Below are 12513 nucleotides of genomic sequence, written 5' to 3'. Positions count from 1 at the left end.
AGTATACATGCCAGGTGGAGACTTTTTTATTCTCTCAGCATTTTAACAGTCTATAAATAAATTTTAACTTGGTGTTTTAAATTTGTAATTTTGCATTGCTGCTGTTTTTTTCTGGTTGAGCTTTTATATTGTATATTATACTATGGTTTTATACTGTTGTTTTATACTTTGAATGTTTTTAATTTTTGTGAACCGCCCAGAGAGCTTCAGCTATTGGGCGGTATAGAAATGTAATAAATAAATAAATAAATAATAAATAAATATGTTCTCCACTGTCTCCTGCCCATGGAAAATCTATCAGCCTTGTTTGTTTTCTGAGCCTTTAGAACATACAATCCACATGTTTTCACACTTTTAGCAAGAGCCACAAGGCCCCCATCTATATGACAACAGGACTGCTCCTCATTGAATATAAACCCAAATTTTCGTAGATTCAAATTTAGTCGAAGAACGTTACACTGCAGCAGTAACAGTGATATGTCTTCTGAATTTACTGCTCAGAATTTGTAGTCATAGGAGACCCCTTGCGGAGCAAAGTTGCTCTGGTGGGTGTGAACTTTTTTTTTTTTTTTTGGTAGTGCAGTTATTAATGTGCACATATGCACATACGAAGCTACGGAACCCTAACGTTTTATCTACGGACCTCTGCAGGTTCATATAGGAGAAAAACCAGGGGGGAAAGAACAAGGCAGCAGAGGAGGATGCGAGAGGGGGACTGAACACGTCTCCTCCCTCTGGCTGCTCGTTTCCCCCTCTTTGTTTTAATGTTATAAGCTATATCTGCGGAGCTCCACAGATTCATATAATTAAAAATGAAAACGGCGGGAAGGAATGAGGAAGCCAGAGGAGGACGCGATAGATGGGAAGGTGGGAAATCAGCCAGTCACTCAAAGCTATGCCCACATTTCAAAATTTGATTTAACTCCCCCAATGACACATAACTATAATGTGGTGCAAACTCGAAGGTTGATCCAAAAGCCATGGTAAATTGCAACTATGAATCTGCACATTTTCCAGTTAAAAACCCAGCACTACGGCAAATGGGTGGCTGCGTCATGTGTCCTGAAACGCGAATCTGCGCATTTAGGTCAGGGTAAAGAAGCCATATAGACATCCCCATGGGCATACATACACGCAGAGAAGATCTGATCAGTTTTAAAATCACACCAAATCTTATGTTTTATGCACTACAATGCTTCTGCCCTTTCCTGCTTCAATGGATATTTGCCATATAGAACCAATGTGCTTTTGGGGTACCTCACATACTTGGTGTGCCTCACATATGAATTTCAGAGAGTGAGAAGGCCAGGTGGCACTTTCTCAGCTAAACCCAATGATTTAACTGAGGGAAAAGGCTAGACGTGTGTGTGTGTGTGTGTGTGTGTGTGTGTAGGCCAGGCAACATCATCTCAGCTATACACAATAATTTATCTAAGGGATTGGGTTAAAGGCCAGAACATATCCTTGTTGAATGGTCAGTTGTGGGGATTCTATTGTCTTTTGCCATGGGAAACTGCTACAAAATGACAACTTTGTCTACTCTCCCGGAAGCCACACAAGCGTGTTAACACAACATTCTGTACATTCAAAATCCTGACTGTGTAGAAAACTGTCATTTTCAACAGGTTAGTCGCATGTGTACACTGCAGTTCTGCTGAAGCTGTTGGAATATTTGGCTATTGTGTAATGCCATTTCCAGGAGCTGAGATAGGCTGTTTTTCTGTTTAAACTGTAAACTGCTCAGGAAAAAAAGGACTTTATCCTTTTGGATCTCTAGGTTCCAAAAGGAAACCGAAGATAGTCACCCAAATGTAATGTAAAACAAAGACAAACACCATTACACTGAATTAAACCACAGACTCAAATTCTCTCTTGGTTTCCTTCACTTAAGAACGTAATCCATGCTGGATTAGACCAAGAGTCCATCTGTTCCAGCATTCTGTCCGCACAGTCACCAACCAGCTAACACAGGAAACCCGCAAGCAGGACATGAGTACAACAGCATCTTCCTGCCCATGTACCCCAGCAACTGCTGTACATAGGCATACTGCCTCTGATATTTAGGGAATAGAAACCAAATGCACAGTTACAAGGTGGGGGACACTTGGCTCAGCAATACTACAAACGAGAAAGATCTTGGAATTGTTGTAGATCACAAGCTGAATATGAGCCAACAGTGCGATATGGCTGCAAGAAAGGCCAATGCTATTTTGGGCTGCATTAATAGAAGTATAGCTTCCAAATCATGTGAGGTACTGGTTCCTCTCTATTCGGCCCTGGTTAGGCCTCATCTAGAGTATTGTGTCCAGTTCTGGGCTCCACAATTCAAGAAGGACGCAGACAAGCTGGAGCGTGTTCAGAAGAGGGCAACCAGGATGATCAGAGGTCTAGAAACAAAGCCCTATGAAGAGAGACTGAAAGAACTGGGCATGTTTAGCCTGGAGAAGAGAAGATTGAGGGGAGACATGATAGCACTCTTCAAATACTTAAAAGGTTGTCACACAGAGGAGGGCCAGGATCTCTTCTCGATCCTCCCAGAGTGCAGGACACGGAATAACGGGCTCAAGTTAAAGGAAGCCAGATTCCGGCTGGACATCAGGAAAAACTTCCTAACTGTTAGAGCAGTGCGACGGTGGAATCAGTTACCTAGGGAGGTTGTGGGCTCCCACACTAGAGGCATTCAAGAGGCAGCTGGACAAGCATCTGTCAGGGATGCTTTAGGGTGGATTCCTGCATTGAGCAGGGGGTTGGACTCGATGGTCTTGTAGGCCCCTTCCAACTCTGCTATTCTATGATTCTATGATTGGGGGTAGCACATAGCCATCGAGGCTAGTAGCCACTGATAACCTTATGAGATGGTCTAAATGTGCAATCCTATGCATGTCTACTCAAAAGTAAGCCTAATTGAATTTATTGAGACCCAGGGCAGGTGTGCAGGACCACAGTCTTAAAGGCATTCCATGAATCTGATCCTTTTGCATGTTTACTTAGAAATATGTCACACTTTGTTCAACGGTACTTACTCCCAAGTGTGTGTGTGCACAGTATTTAAGCCTTACTATCACATGGAGACATATCCTGACACTGAGAATGCCTGGGATCTATGTTTCCATACTTCCTCAGGCTATCGTTATTCACTTACCTGGAAGTAAGATACATTTAATTCAATAGGACTTACTTTTGAGTAGACATGTATCAAACTACATTGACAGGCATGCTAAGCCTGTACAAATCTCTATTTCTAAGCCTATTGTAATTCATAGTTCTTTTGAGGATAAAATAAACTTTAAATTATAATGCATTTTGTGCACAGGGGGCAGGGGACGCGCAGGAAGCTTTCTGCCACTGAACTTGTCTTTACCATTGTTTCTATGTTGGATTTCTCTTTTCTCATCTTCTCCCTTAATAATCATTACTCTCAGTCCAGCCACCTTGATACCTGATTATTTTCACCTCCGAGCCTAAGAAGCTAACTGAGACTTCCATCACACCTAAATGTTTGCCCTTGTTTGCCTCATTTTATCCCCCTTCATTGCCGGAGCGTGTGAAAGCCTTATACAGGTTATATGGAAAGATATGATACTCTGCACCTCCCTACCCATCTTCCTTCCTTCAAAGAAAATAACAGCTTTGGGAGGTGTTATTTCTGAACAGACACAGTAGGCAGAGGGGTGCTTAATCCTGCCCACTTTTTTCCATCACCGCCATCCATGGCTGTTTTTTCCCCCTTTACGTGATCCAAATTATAAGTAAACATGTATTTGGAATCCAGACCCAATTGTTGGGGAACAATTTGGAATGATGAAAGGGTGGGCAGAGAAATGATTATGCCCTTTCTCTTTCTGCTTTTCCACTGGTGTACAAAGCTGTTCCTGGTCCTCTATTATTTCTTCACATGTACTCACAAAAGCTGGTGCTCTGTTGTATGCACAACATGTCATTGGCTCATCTGCCATGTGCTTTATATGAATATCTTATTATTAATAATACAGAAGCAAAAGCAGAATAGAAGCATTTGTTATGCAAAGGACATTCTGGCCTGCATGGGTTTTGCATTTATATTACAAATCAAGAATCACTTTAAGCTTCATGTGGGGGGTGAGGTGGGGGAGAGCTCTCGGGATACCAGAAAAATCAAAGTTCGCCTGTGCCTTTCTACTGTTATTATTAGATCTCTGTAGCCATTTGGGGAGATGGATTGTTTATGATTTACTGGGATGTTGCTTATAAAAAGGATGTATTTATTCTGTAATCATGTATTCTACAAATACAACTTCTGTTTGGAGCATTCAAACAATATTAGCATTCCAGGGGTCTTTGGTTTGGTTCTTTCACTGTAAAGAATTAAGCCTTCCAACTCTAATTTAGTAACTTAAGCTGAGCTGACTGAAGCAAATAGGACTGAATTAGTAGCATATAACATCTGCATCATAAAACATACATTACACTTTGTCTTTAGCAAAGTGGTGGCAACCCTCCCCCCAACCAACACAACAAAATGTAAGGCTTTTCTACAGGAGGCATTTATTGTGTGCTTGGCATTCCCTACTCATGGTTGTTTACAGGTTCTTTAGATGAAGTAGACCCTCCAGTTTCACTTCTTTGTCTAACTAGCACTTTCTGTGAATTTTTTTAGAGCAAGGAAAATGTGGCATTTAATTGTGAAAGAGAGAAAGCACAATTTCTTCTTGTGTATTTGCACTATTGTGCTATAACACAGTGCCATCTAGAGGTTGTGTGGTAGAAAGAAAACACTTCTTGTGCAGTGCTTAGATCTCAAGTCTGCAACAAAACCGAAAGTGGATGCAATGGATTAACAACCAATTAACAGCCTTGTGTAGAAAAGCTCATAGTGAATTCTAGTAATGACACCCTTGAAGGAGCATCGTGTAATGGTTAGAATGTTGGACTGAGACACAGGAATCCCTGGTTCTATTTATCACACAGCCATGAAGCTCATTGGGTGACTTTGGGCCAATCACTGAAAGCCTTTCTACATGAGGCATTTATTATGTGCTCATGATTCTTCACTCAAAGTAGTTTGCAGGTGCTTTACACAATATCATCCTTCTCCAGGGCTCCCCGTTCTTTGTAACCAGTACCATGGGTGTGTGTGTGTGTTTTGTTTTCTAATGAGGAAACTCTGGTATATCCTGAATGGTGGCATGAAAACCTCATATATTTCTGAAATTCTGCTATACCACAGCACCACCTAATGGCTGTATAATGAAACATATAGAAAGGCAGAGAAAGAACCTCCCACACACTAGGGGCGGGGTGGGGCACAAATGTAAAGGAGCTGACCTTAATCCCACACAGAATGCGGAAGCAGAAGCTTCAGTAAAATAGCAAGTTAAAAGCCTCATGTAGAAAAGCCCTGACTCTCAGCCTAACCTAGGATTGTTGCTAGGTTAAAATGGAGAGGAGGAGGCTCATGTATACTACCTTGGACTTCTTGGAGAAAAGGTGGGATGTAAATGTAACAAATAAACAAATCATCTTATCTTGTAATTATTGTCTTTTAAATGACCCAGCAGTTGCTCATAAGACTGGCAGCTTTGGGGATGACTTTTGCAAGATATTTGAACCGCTAAACCTTCTATAACTTCTGAATTAAGGATGCAATCCTATGCATGTTTAGACAGAAGAAAGTCTTACTACTGGTTGGGGAATGCTGGGAGTGTTTCTGTCTAAACATGCATAGGATCGTGCCTTAAATAACTCGTTGGATTTTTGGGATTTGGTGTTATGCATCCTACCAGCTCTGCCACTGGGGGTCTGGGGGACATATAAATAAGAAAATGCCCTGACCCACTCCCAGAGGTATCCATAGATTTCCACTATGAACAGAATAAAAATCAAACTGAATAAGCTCTCACAAGCATGCTGATGACTTTACAATGGAGTGGTGTGGCTGGGTTTACTGTATTGTGTGAACCAGTGAGACTGGACAGCTCTTTCTGAGCTACAATGTTTGCCCACTAAAGCCAGCTGTACAAAGTCTCTGGCCAGCATCCTTAGTAATCCATCATGCCTTAAATCATGCGGAGACTTAAATCTTTGCTAAATATGTTTAGCTCATTACCAGCCTGCATATTTTTGCCCAACATGTAGCAGTTTTGCCCTTTGGGGGGAAGTTCCTATCTGTACTTTTCCTGCTGGGACAGCTTCGTACTTTATTTGACAAAATGCAGCCATGTGGCTAAAAGAGTTATTAAAAGCATTAAAGCATTAACCTCTCATAACCCCATTTTTCACTTTGTACACATCCATAAGTGTTTAATCGAACTGGAGTTAAACACAGAAAACTTGGAGTAGTCAACTTTATACATTCCCTTCAGTTTACACAAAGCCAGCATGATAAGAAGCCACAAGAATTAGAAAGAAGACAGCAACCATGTAGAAAACACTTATCATTTCATTTGCCTCTTACACCTATCATATTAAAAGGGACTGCTTGGATTATGGTGCAAATCCACATGGGCAGAATCTAGGATTTATACTGCTTTTTGTGACAGGTTACATTTTCTTCAAAGATGCCAGAGAAAGTGTGGATACATGTGCAAAGCATTCACTCTCAAGAATGGAGATGGACTTGAGAGACACTGCAATCGTATACCCACTTACCTCGGAGGAAGCCCCATTGAACTTGGTGGGTCTTACTTCTGAGTAGACATGCATAGAATTGTGCTGTCAAGCTGCACTCCTACAGCCATTTACCTGAGAGTAAGCCCCATTGAACAAAACAGGACTTTTGTCTGAGTAGACATGCATAGGATTTCACTGTTAGGCTGCAATCCTATATCCACATATCTGGAAGCAAGCCCCATTGAACTCAATGGGGTTTATATCTAAGTAGGCATCTGTAGGATTCCACTATAAGGCTGCAATCCTATACCCACTTTCCTGAGAGTAACCCCACTAAACACAATGGCCCAGTTTGTATGTAATGACAAAGCATGAATTGCTTAAACCATGGTTTGTTCGGTCTGCGAGGAAACGGCTGCCTCCCGTATGCTCATCACTTCCTCTTAGCTTTCATCAAAAACCCAGGAACCACCCCATTTGTCCCAGGTTCAGAAACTGCATCAAACTAAAGCTGATTCAAAGTGGAAGTGATGAGTGCCCTACCAATTCCTGAATTGTTTAAAACAGGAATTGAGATTATGTGCAAACCAGGTCATTGGGATTCACTTCTGAGTAGAAATATTTTCTTTTTTATTTACATGTACAAGAACGCAACAGAACCAAAATAGCCTTAAAAGAAATGTGTACCTTAAACTTACCATCCCACTGATTAAAATTGCACCCCCTCATCAATCAACCAAAAGTTTAGTTGATTATTTGACTGATGAAACCAACTGAAGCTTGCAGGTCTTTTTTTTTTTTTTTTAGGGGACCATATATATATAATTTAACCAAAGGAGGTGTTCTTCTTGTTGTATCACCTAAGCATAGAATTGATCATGTAGCTTTCCCAAAGAAGAAACCTATGTTCATCAGCAAGATTAGCTCCTTTGCAGTAAGCAGTGCCCTGCCATGTGAAGAATGTTTTGTCCACTCAATCTCTCTTATCGGCTTTTTGAAGGCTATGTGCTTCTCCTCTCCAGCACTGTGGCGCTAGGGTTATCAACCTTTTAAATGGCTACAGTAAATGTGTATTTAACAGTAGCTTGACATGGAGACAATGGGCTAAATCCAGACATACTTAGATTAGAAGATCCATTGAAACAGTGGGATTTTGGGACCTGAGTTACTTTCACTGATTTCAATGGGTCTCCTCAAAGTAACTCTGGAACCAATCCATTAGTTCCAATCCATGTTTATCTCCATGTCAAGAAAGTCTGTTTTCTGTGCATTAAGTTGCTGTTATGCGTGTAAAAGCAAGTCAAACTAGTTTCATTGCCTGTGGTCAATGTCCTGGTCAATGGAGCATTCACACTTCCAAACCCTGTTTTTGTAGCTGCAACAAGTTATCCTCTGCAGCTAGGCAATTGTCTTGGCAGAAAGTTAATCGCTATTTCCATTATGTGAGGACTTCATGTCATGCTACTTGCATGCTTACTTTCTAAGTGCTAATATAACACTAAGGAAGGTGGTGGACTTGCGATGCATATGTTAGGTTTTGCAGTCGTAATGCTTGCTGCCTACAGCAGTCACTAGGTCAAGACAGCAGAGACTTTTACTCTGGTTAAAAGCAACACATTTCAAGCAATTTTAAATGATCACATGATTTTTGGGACTGAGCAGAATCTTGAGAGAAAGATACTTTCTTTGTCTTCTCAGGTGATCCTTAATCAAGTAGTAAACCCAAATCTATATATTGCATTTGACACAGACCTGGTTCGCATGTAACCATGACCCATTGGTTTAAAAACTCTTCCACTTAGCATGCAACCCATGATTCACTCCTTCATAGGTTGTGCAGCATGACATGTGAATCTGAACAACCCAATGGCCTGGGTTCACATGTCATGCTGCACATGTGCTGTGAAGTGGGAGAGGCGAACAGCCTCACTACTTGGAAAGGGAAAGAAGAATACCTTCCAATTATAGAGAGGGGATGTACTTCAAGTAGGGTGACCATATGGAAAGGAGGAAAGGGCTCCTGTATTTTTAACAGTTGTATAGAAAACAGAATTTCAGCAGGTGTCATTTGTATGCATGCAGCACCTGGCAAAATTCCCTCTTCATCACAACAGTTAAAGCTACAGGAGCCCTGCCCTCTTTTGTATCTGGTCAAGAGGGCAGGGCACCTGTAGCTTTAACTGTTGTGATGAAGAGGGAATTTCACCAGGTGCTACATGCATACAAATGACACCTGGGGGAGATCTACACTAAGCTGGATATACCGCTTATAAATGATTGAGTCTTATCTCGACAAACATGACGCTTGCCTTGTAACGTTGTATTGCTTACCCTTTTTGTCGTTCTATTTTCTGATCTTATCCGTATAAGTCGTATTTTCTCTTATATGGCAGATTGCATCGTAGGAAACCTTCCTTTTTTATATATGCTTTTCCTTAGCCAATCAACTTCCTCGGGGCGTGTTTCTTGTGTTTCCGTGTCCAAATTAGCAGCCGTTTTTCCTCTTTCTTGCCTTGTGTTCCTCTTTGCAGCCACAACCTCCCTCCCCCCTTCCATGTATGGGCATTGTTCTATATGTGTTTACTCAGAAGTAAGACTCTCTCTATTCAATAGGCTTTCCTCAAAGGTAAGCCAGCATGTGATGTTAGCAGTTGAAATCAATGGGATTTACTTTTGAGTAAGGGAACCAGCACACCCGTAGTTCATGAACTTGAAGATGCAAGCAAGCAGGGAGGGAGACTCCAGGCAGGGTTAGTGGATTTACTTTACTCAAAAGTAAATCCCATTGATTTCAACTGCTAACATCACATGCTGCCCCTTGGTCTGTGCTTAGGAAAAGGGCGCAGAAAGAAGGGAAATCTTTCCAGCCCCCCTTCTCTCCATTTCTCTCCCCTCCAAGCACAGACCAAGGGGCAGCAGGTCATGTTAGCAGTTGAAATCAATGGGATTTACTTTTGAGTAAAGTAAATCCCCTAACCCTGCCTGGAGGCTCCCTCCCTCCCTCCCTCCCTCCCTCCATGGCTCCAGCTTAGGAAAAGCTCCAAGGTGTGGAAAGAGGGGAAATCTTTCCACCACCACCCTTCACCGTTTCTCTTGGAGGAGGGATAATGGAAGAAAAGAGGAAGTGGGAGGAACAATAACGTGACGGGGACTTGAGAAAACAATGATAAAAAATACATTGTGTGGCCCAGATCAGCGGATATCTACAGACAACACAACGGTAAGAAACGTATTAATAAATACATGTGCCCGGGGACGTATAAAATCGTAATAAAATAATAAGTTTAATGACTAAAAAAACGACGTTTCATATATCTGTGTAGATCCGCTCCTGCTGAAATTCACTTTTCTATACAACTGTTAAAAATACAGGAAATGTCCTCCTTTCCATATGGTCACCCTATGCATTTCTGTTCCACTCCACTGGGTCTGCGGTTCACACACCATGTAAGAAAGTCAGAAGCAGCGGAGAAAATTTACACATTGAACCCAATGCAAGGTGATGTGGGGGTGGGTTGGAGGATGCGTCCCAAATCAGGGCCTCTAAGCGGGCAGTCTCTGGTGTCTTATGTCTAGTACTTCATAATACTTCAGTCAGCATTGTGGCTCAAGGGCACCTGACAAGCTTCAGTACAAGACTGATTACTGTCAGCGATTCTACAGACCCACATGGACCCACCTAGCTGGGGTACAGAACCTCGGGCTTTGTGGCTAAGCCGCACCAGCTCAGGGTCCCAATCTGGCCCTCCAGGATTCCCCTGGTCTCCACACTCCGTTCCCCTAACCACACACCCCTTCCTTCCAACCCCCAATTGTTCGGGGGGGGGGTTGTTGCCAGCTTTTGTGCAGTTTCGCCCTGTTCTAAAAGATTGAAACGTCTCTCCAAAGGTTGAGTTACTAACATTAAAGCTTTAAACTAAATTCTGTTGTTGTTGTTGTTGTTTAAAAAGGCCCCCCGTCCACTACTGGAGTCTGGGCCCTGAGTTTTTCCTGTGAAATGGAATTCAGTCCTTGGGCTGAAAGAGGTTCAACACTCGTTGTCATTCAAGGCAAACAGGTTCAACGCTCTTTGCTATTGGAAGAAGCTGCCGAACCGTCTTCTATCACCTTGTCCCACCTTCCTTTTCTGCTGTGGAGCCTGACCACTGGCCCATTTTAGGCTACGTAATATTTGGATCCCTGTCTGCCTGCATAACTGAATCCTGTGGACACTGGGGTCTGCCTCTAGGCATGGCTGAGGCCCTTTTGCCTCTCCAGAGAGTGACACTCTGGATGAACAACAGCCCCCAACCTTCATGATGGGATTTAGGAAACATCCCCCCCTTGCTAAATTGTCACTTGCTTGTGTTGGGTATAGGGAGAGATCACTGTGGCCTTAAAAGCAGGATTGAAGTGACTGCATCTCTGCAGTTATGCTCTTCTACATGCCTCTCCTATGTTCTAAGCTGCGGTACAGTGAAATCAGTGCTCACAAGGATACAGTGCCAGCACTTTGTTGTTAGCGGGGACCCTGAGGTCATCTACCCACCCTCCTCTGAATTTCCTTATTTCTCTGAGCTTCTCTACAGTTCTCAGGGTAGCTTGGAGGGGGGGGGAAGAATTTTCCCAGCACAACATATTGTTCCCTGTTGTAACTGCAAAGTATTTTGAAGTGGCTTGGTCTTGAATGGGCAATTAAGACCCATTGGCTTTACAGAAGACCTGCTCCTGATGAAGATAAAACTGCTAGAGTTGGCACTTCAAAATGTACTGGTTATAAGCAGCACATGTTCCCCCTCCCCCGGCATTTCAGTCTTTTAGCTCAGTTGTTTTCCACCTGTTATTGTATTTTAAATCTCTGTATCGTGGCATGCAGGTGACCTGCCCTCTTTTAAATCTGGTCACTCTAGTATAGCTCTTGCAGCTTTAACTGTGGTGATGAAGAAAGAATTTCACCAAGTTCTCCATATATACAAATGACACCTGCTGAAATTCCCTTTTCTATGCAACTGTTAAAGATACAGGAGCCCTGTCCTCCTTTTCATATGGTCACCTTATTTTAATTGTTGTGAACCCCGCAGAGAGATTTGGCTCTTGGGTGGTAGAGAAATGAAATAAATAAATAAATGTTGGCTCAGCTAGTCAACACATTTCTCAACAGTGGTTTGAGAATTCCACCACTGTTGAGAAATGTGTTGTCTGGACTAAAAAGTGGGCTAAAAAACAGTGGACTAAAAAGTGGGTAAGAGATAACGGAGATTGTAAAGAATTGACGAAGTTTGAGGAATTAATAGTTAAGAAAGAAAATGACAGGGAGAAAAGAACAGTGTTAAAAGGGTTGATGAGTGAAATATATAGAATATTGGTGGAGAAAGGGTTGATGGATAATTCAGGCAAAATGGTTTGGGAGACAGATTTGAATGTACAAATAGGACAACAGGGCTGGGAGGGACTATGGAAACAAAGAGCGTTGAGAAATATGTCAGTAAGAATAAAAGAGAATTATTTTTAAATTATATGGAGGTGGTACCTAACTCCGGTTAGATTGAATAAGATAAATAATCAGCAGTCAGCAAACTGTTGGAGAGGTTGTGGGGGTAAAGGAACGTATTTACATATGTGGTGGGAATGTAACTATGTTCAAAAATTTTGGAAGATGGTGTTTTTGGAGATTGAAGAAATTGTGGAAATGAAGATAGAACGAATACCAAAAGTTGCATTACTGTCACTATTTGAAGATTTTAAATGTAAAAAGGAAATCAAGGAATTGATAACGAATTTGCTGACTGCAGCAAGATTGATTGTAGCTAGGAACTGGAAGATTCAAGGGGAATATTCTATTGAAGAATGGTATAAAGAAGTATGGGATATAGCTATTAATGATAAATTGACAAGTAATATTAAATGGAGAAGAGGTATAGCTAAATCAAATGATTTTGAAGGAAT

The 12513-nt window shown here is 41.8% G+C and overlaps 1 protein-coding gene across 1 annotated transcript in view; it reads left to right on the top strand.

Moving 5' to 3' along the window:
• The window catches only part of TSPAN2 (tetraspanin 2), a 249747-nt gene extending 248353 nt beyond the window's left edge, over window positions 1–1394 (top strand). The window contains exon 9 of the transcript XR_010026272.1: window positions 1360–1394. The gene's annotated coding sequence lies outside the window, so the exon portion shown is untranslated. The remainder of the gene's footprint in view (window positions 1–1359) is intronic.
• Window positions 1395–12513: the final 11119 nt, after the last annotated feature.

This window comes from Elgaria multicarinata, chromosome 1 (assembly GCF_023053635.1).
Source record: "Elgaria multicarinata webbii isolate HBS135686 ecotype San Diego chromosome 1, rElgMul1.1.pri, whole genome shotgun sequence".
NCBI classification, from domain to species: domain Eukaryota; kingdom Metazoa; phylum Chordata; class Lepidosauria; order Squamata; family Anguidae; genus Elgaria; species Elgaria multicarinata.
The sequence above is the reverse complement of the archived record's forward strand: the minus strand, read 5'-3'. Positions and strand labels throughout refer to the sequence as shown.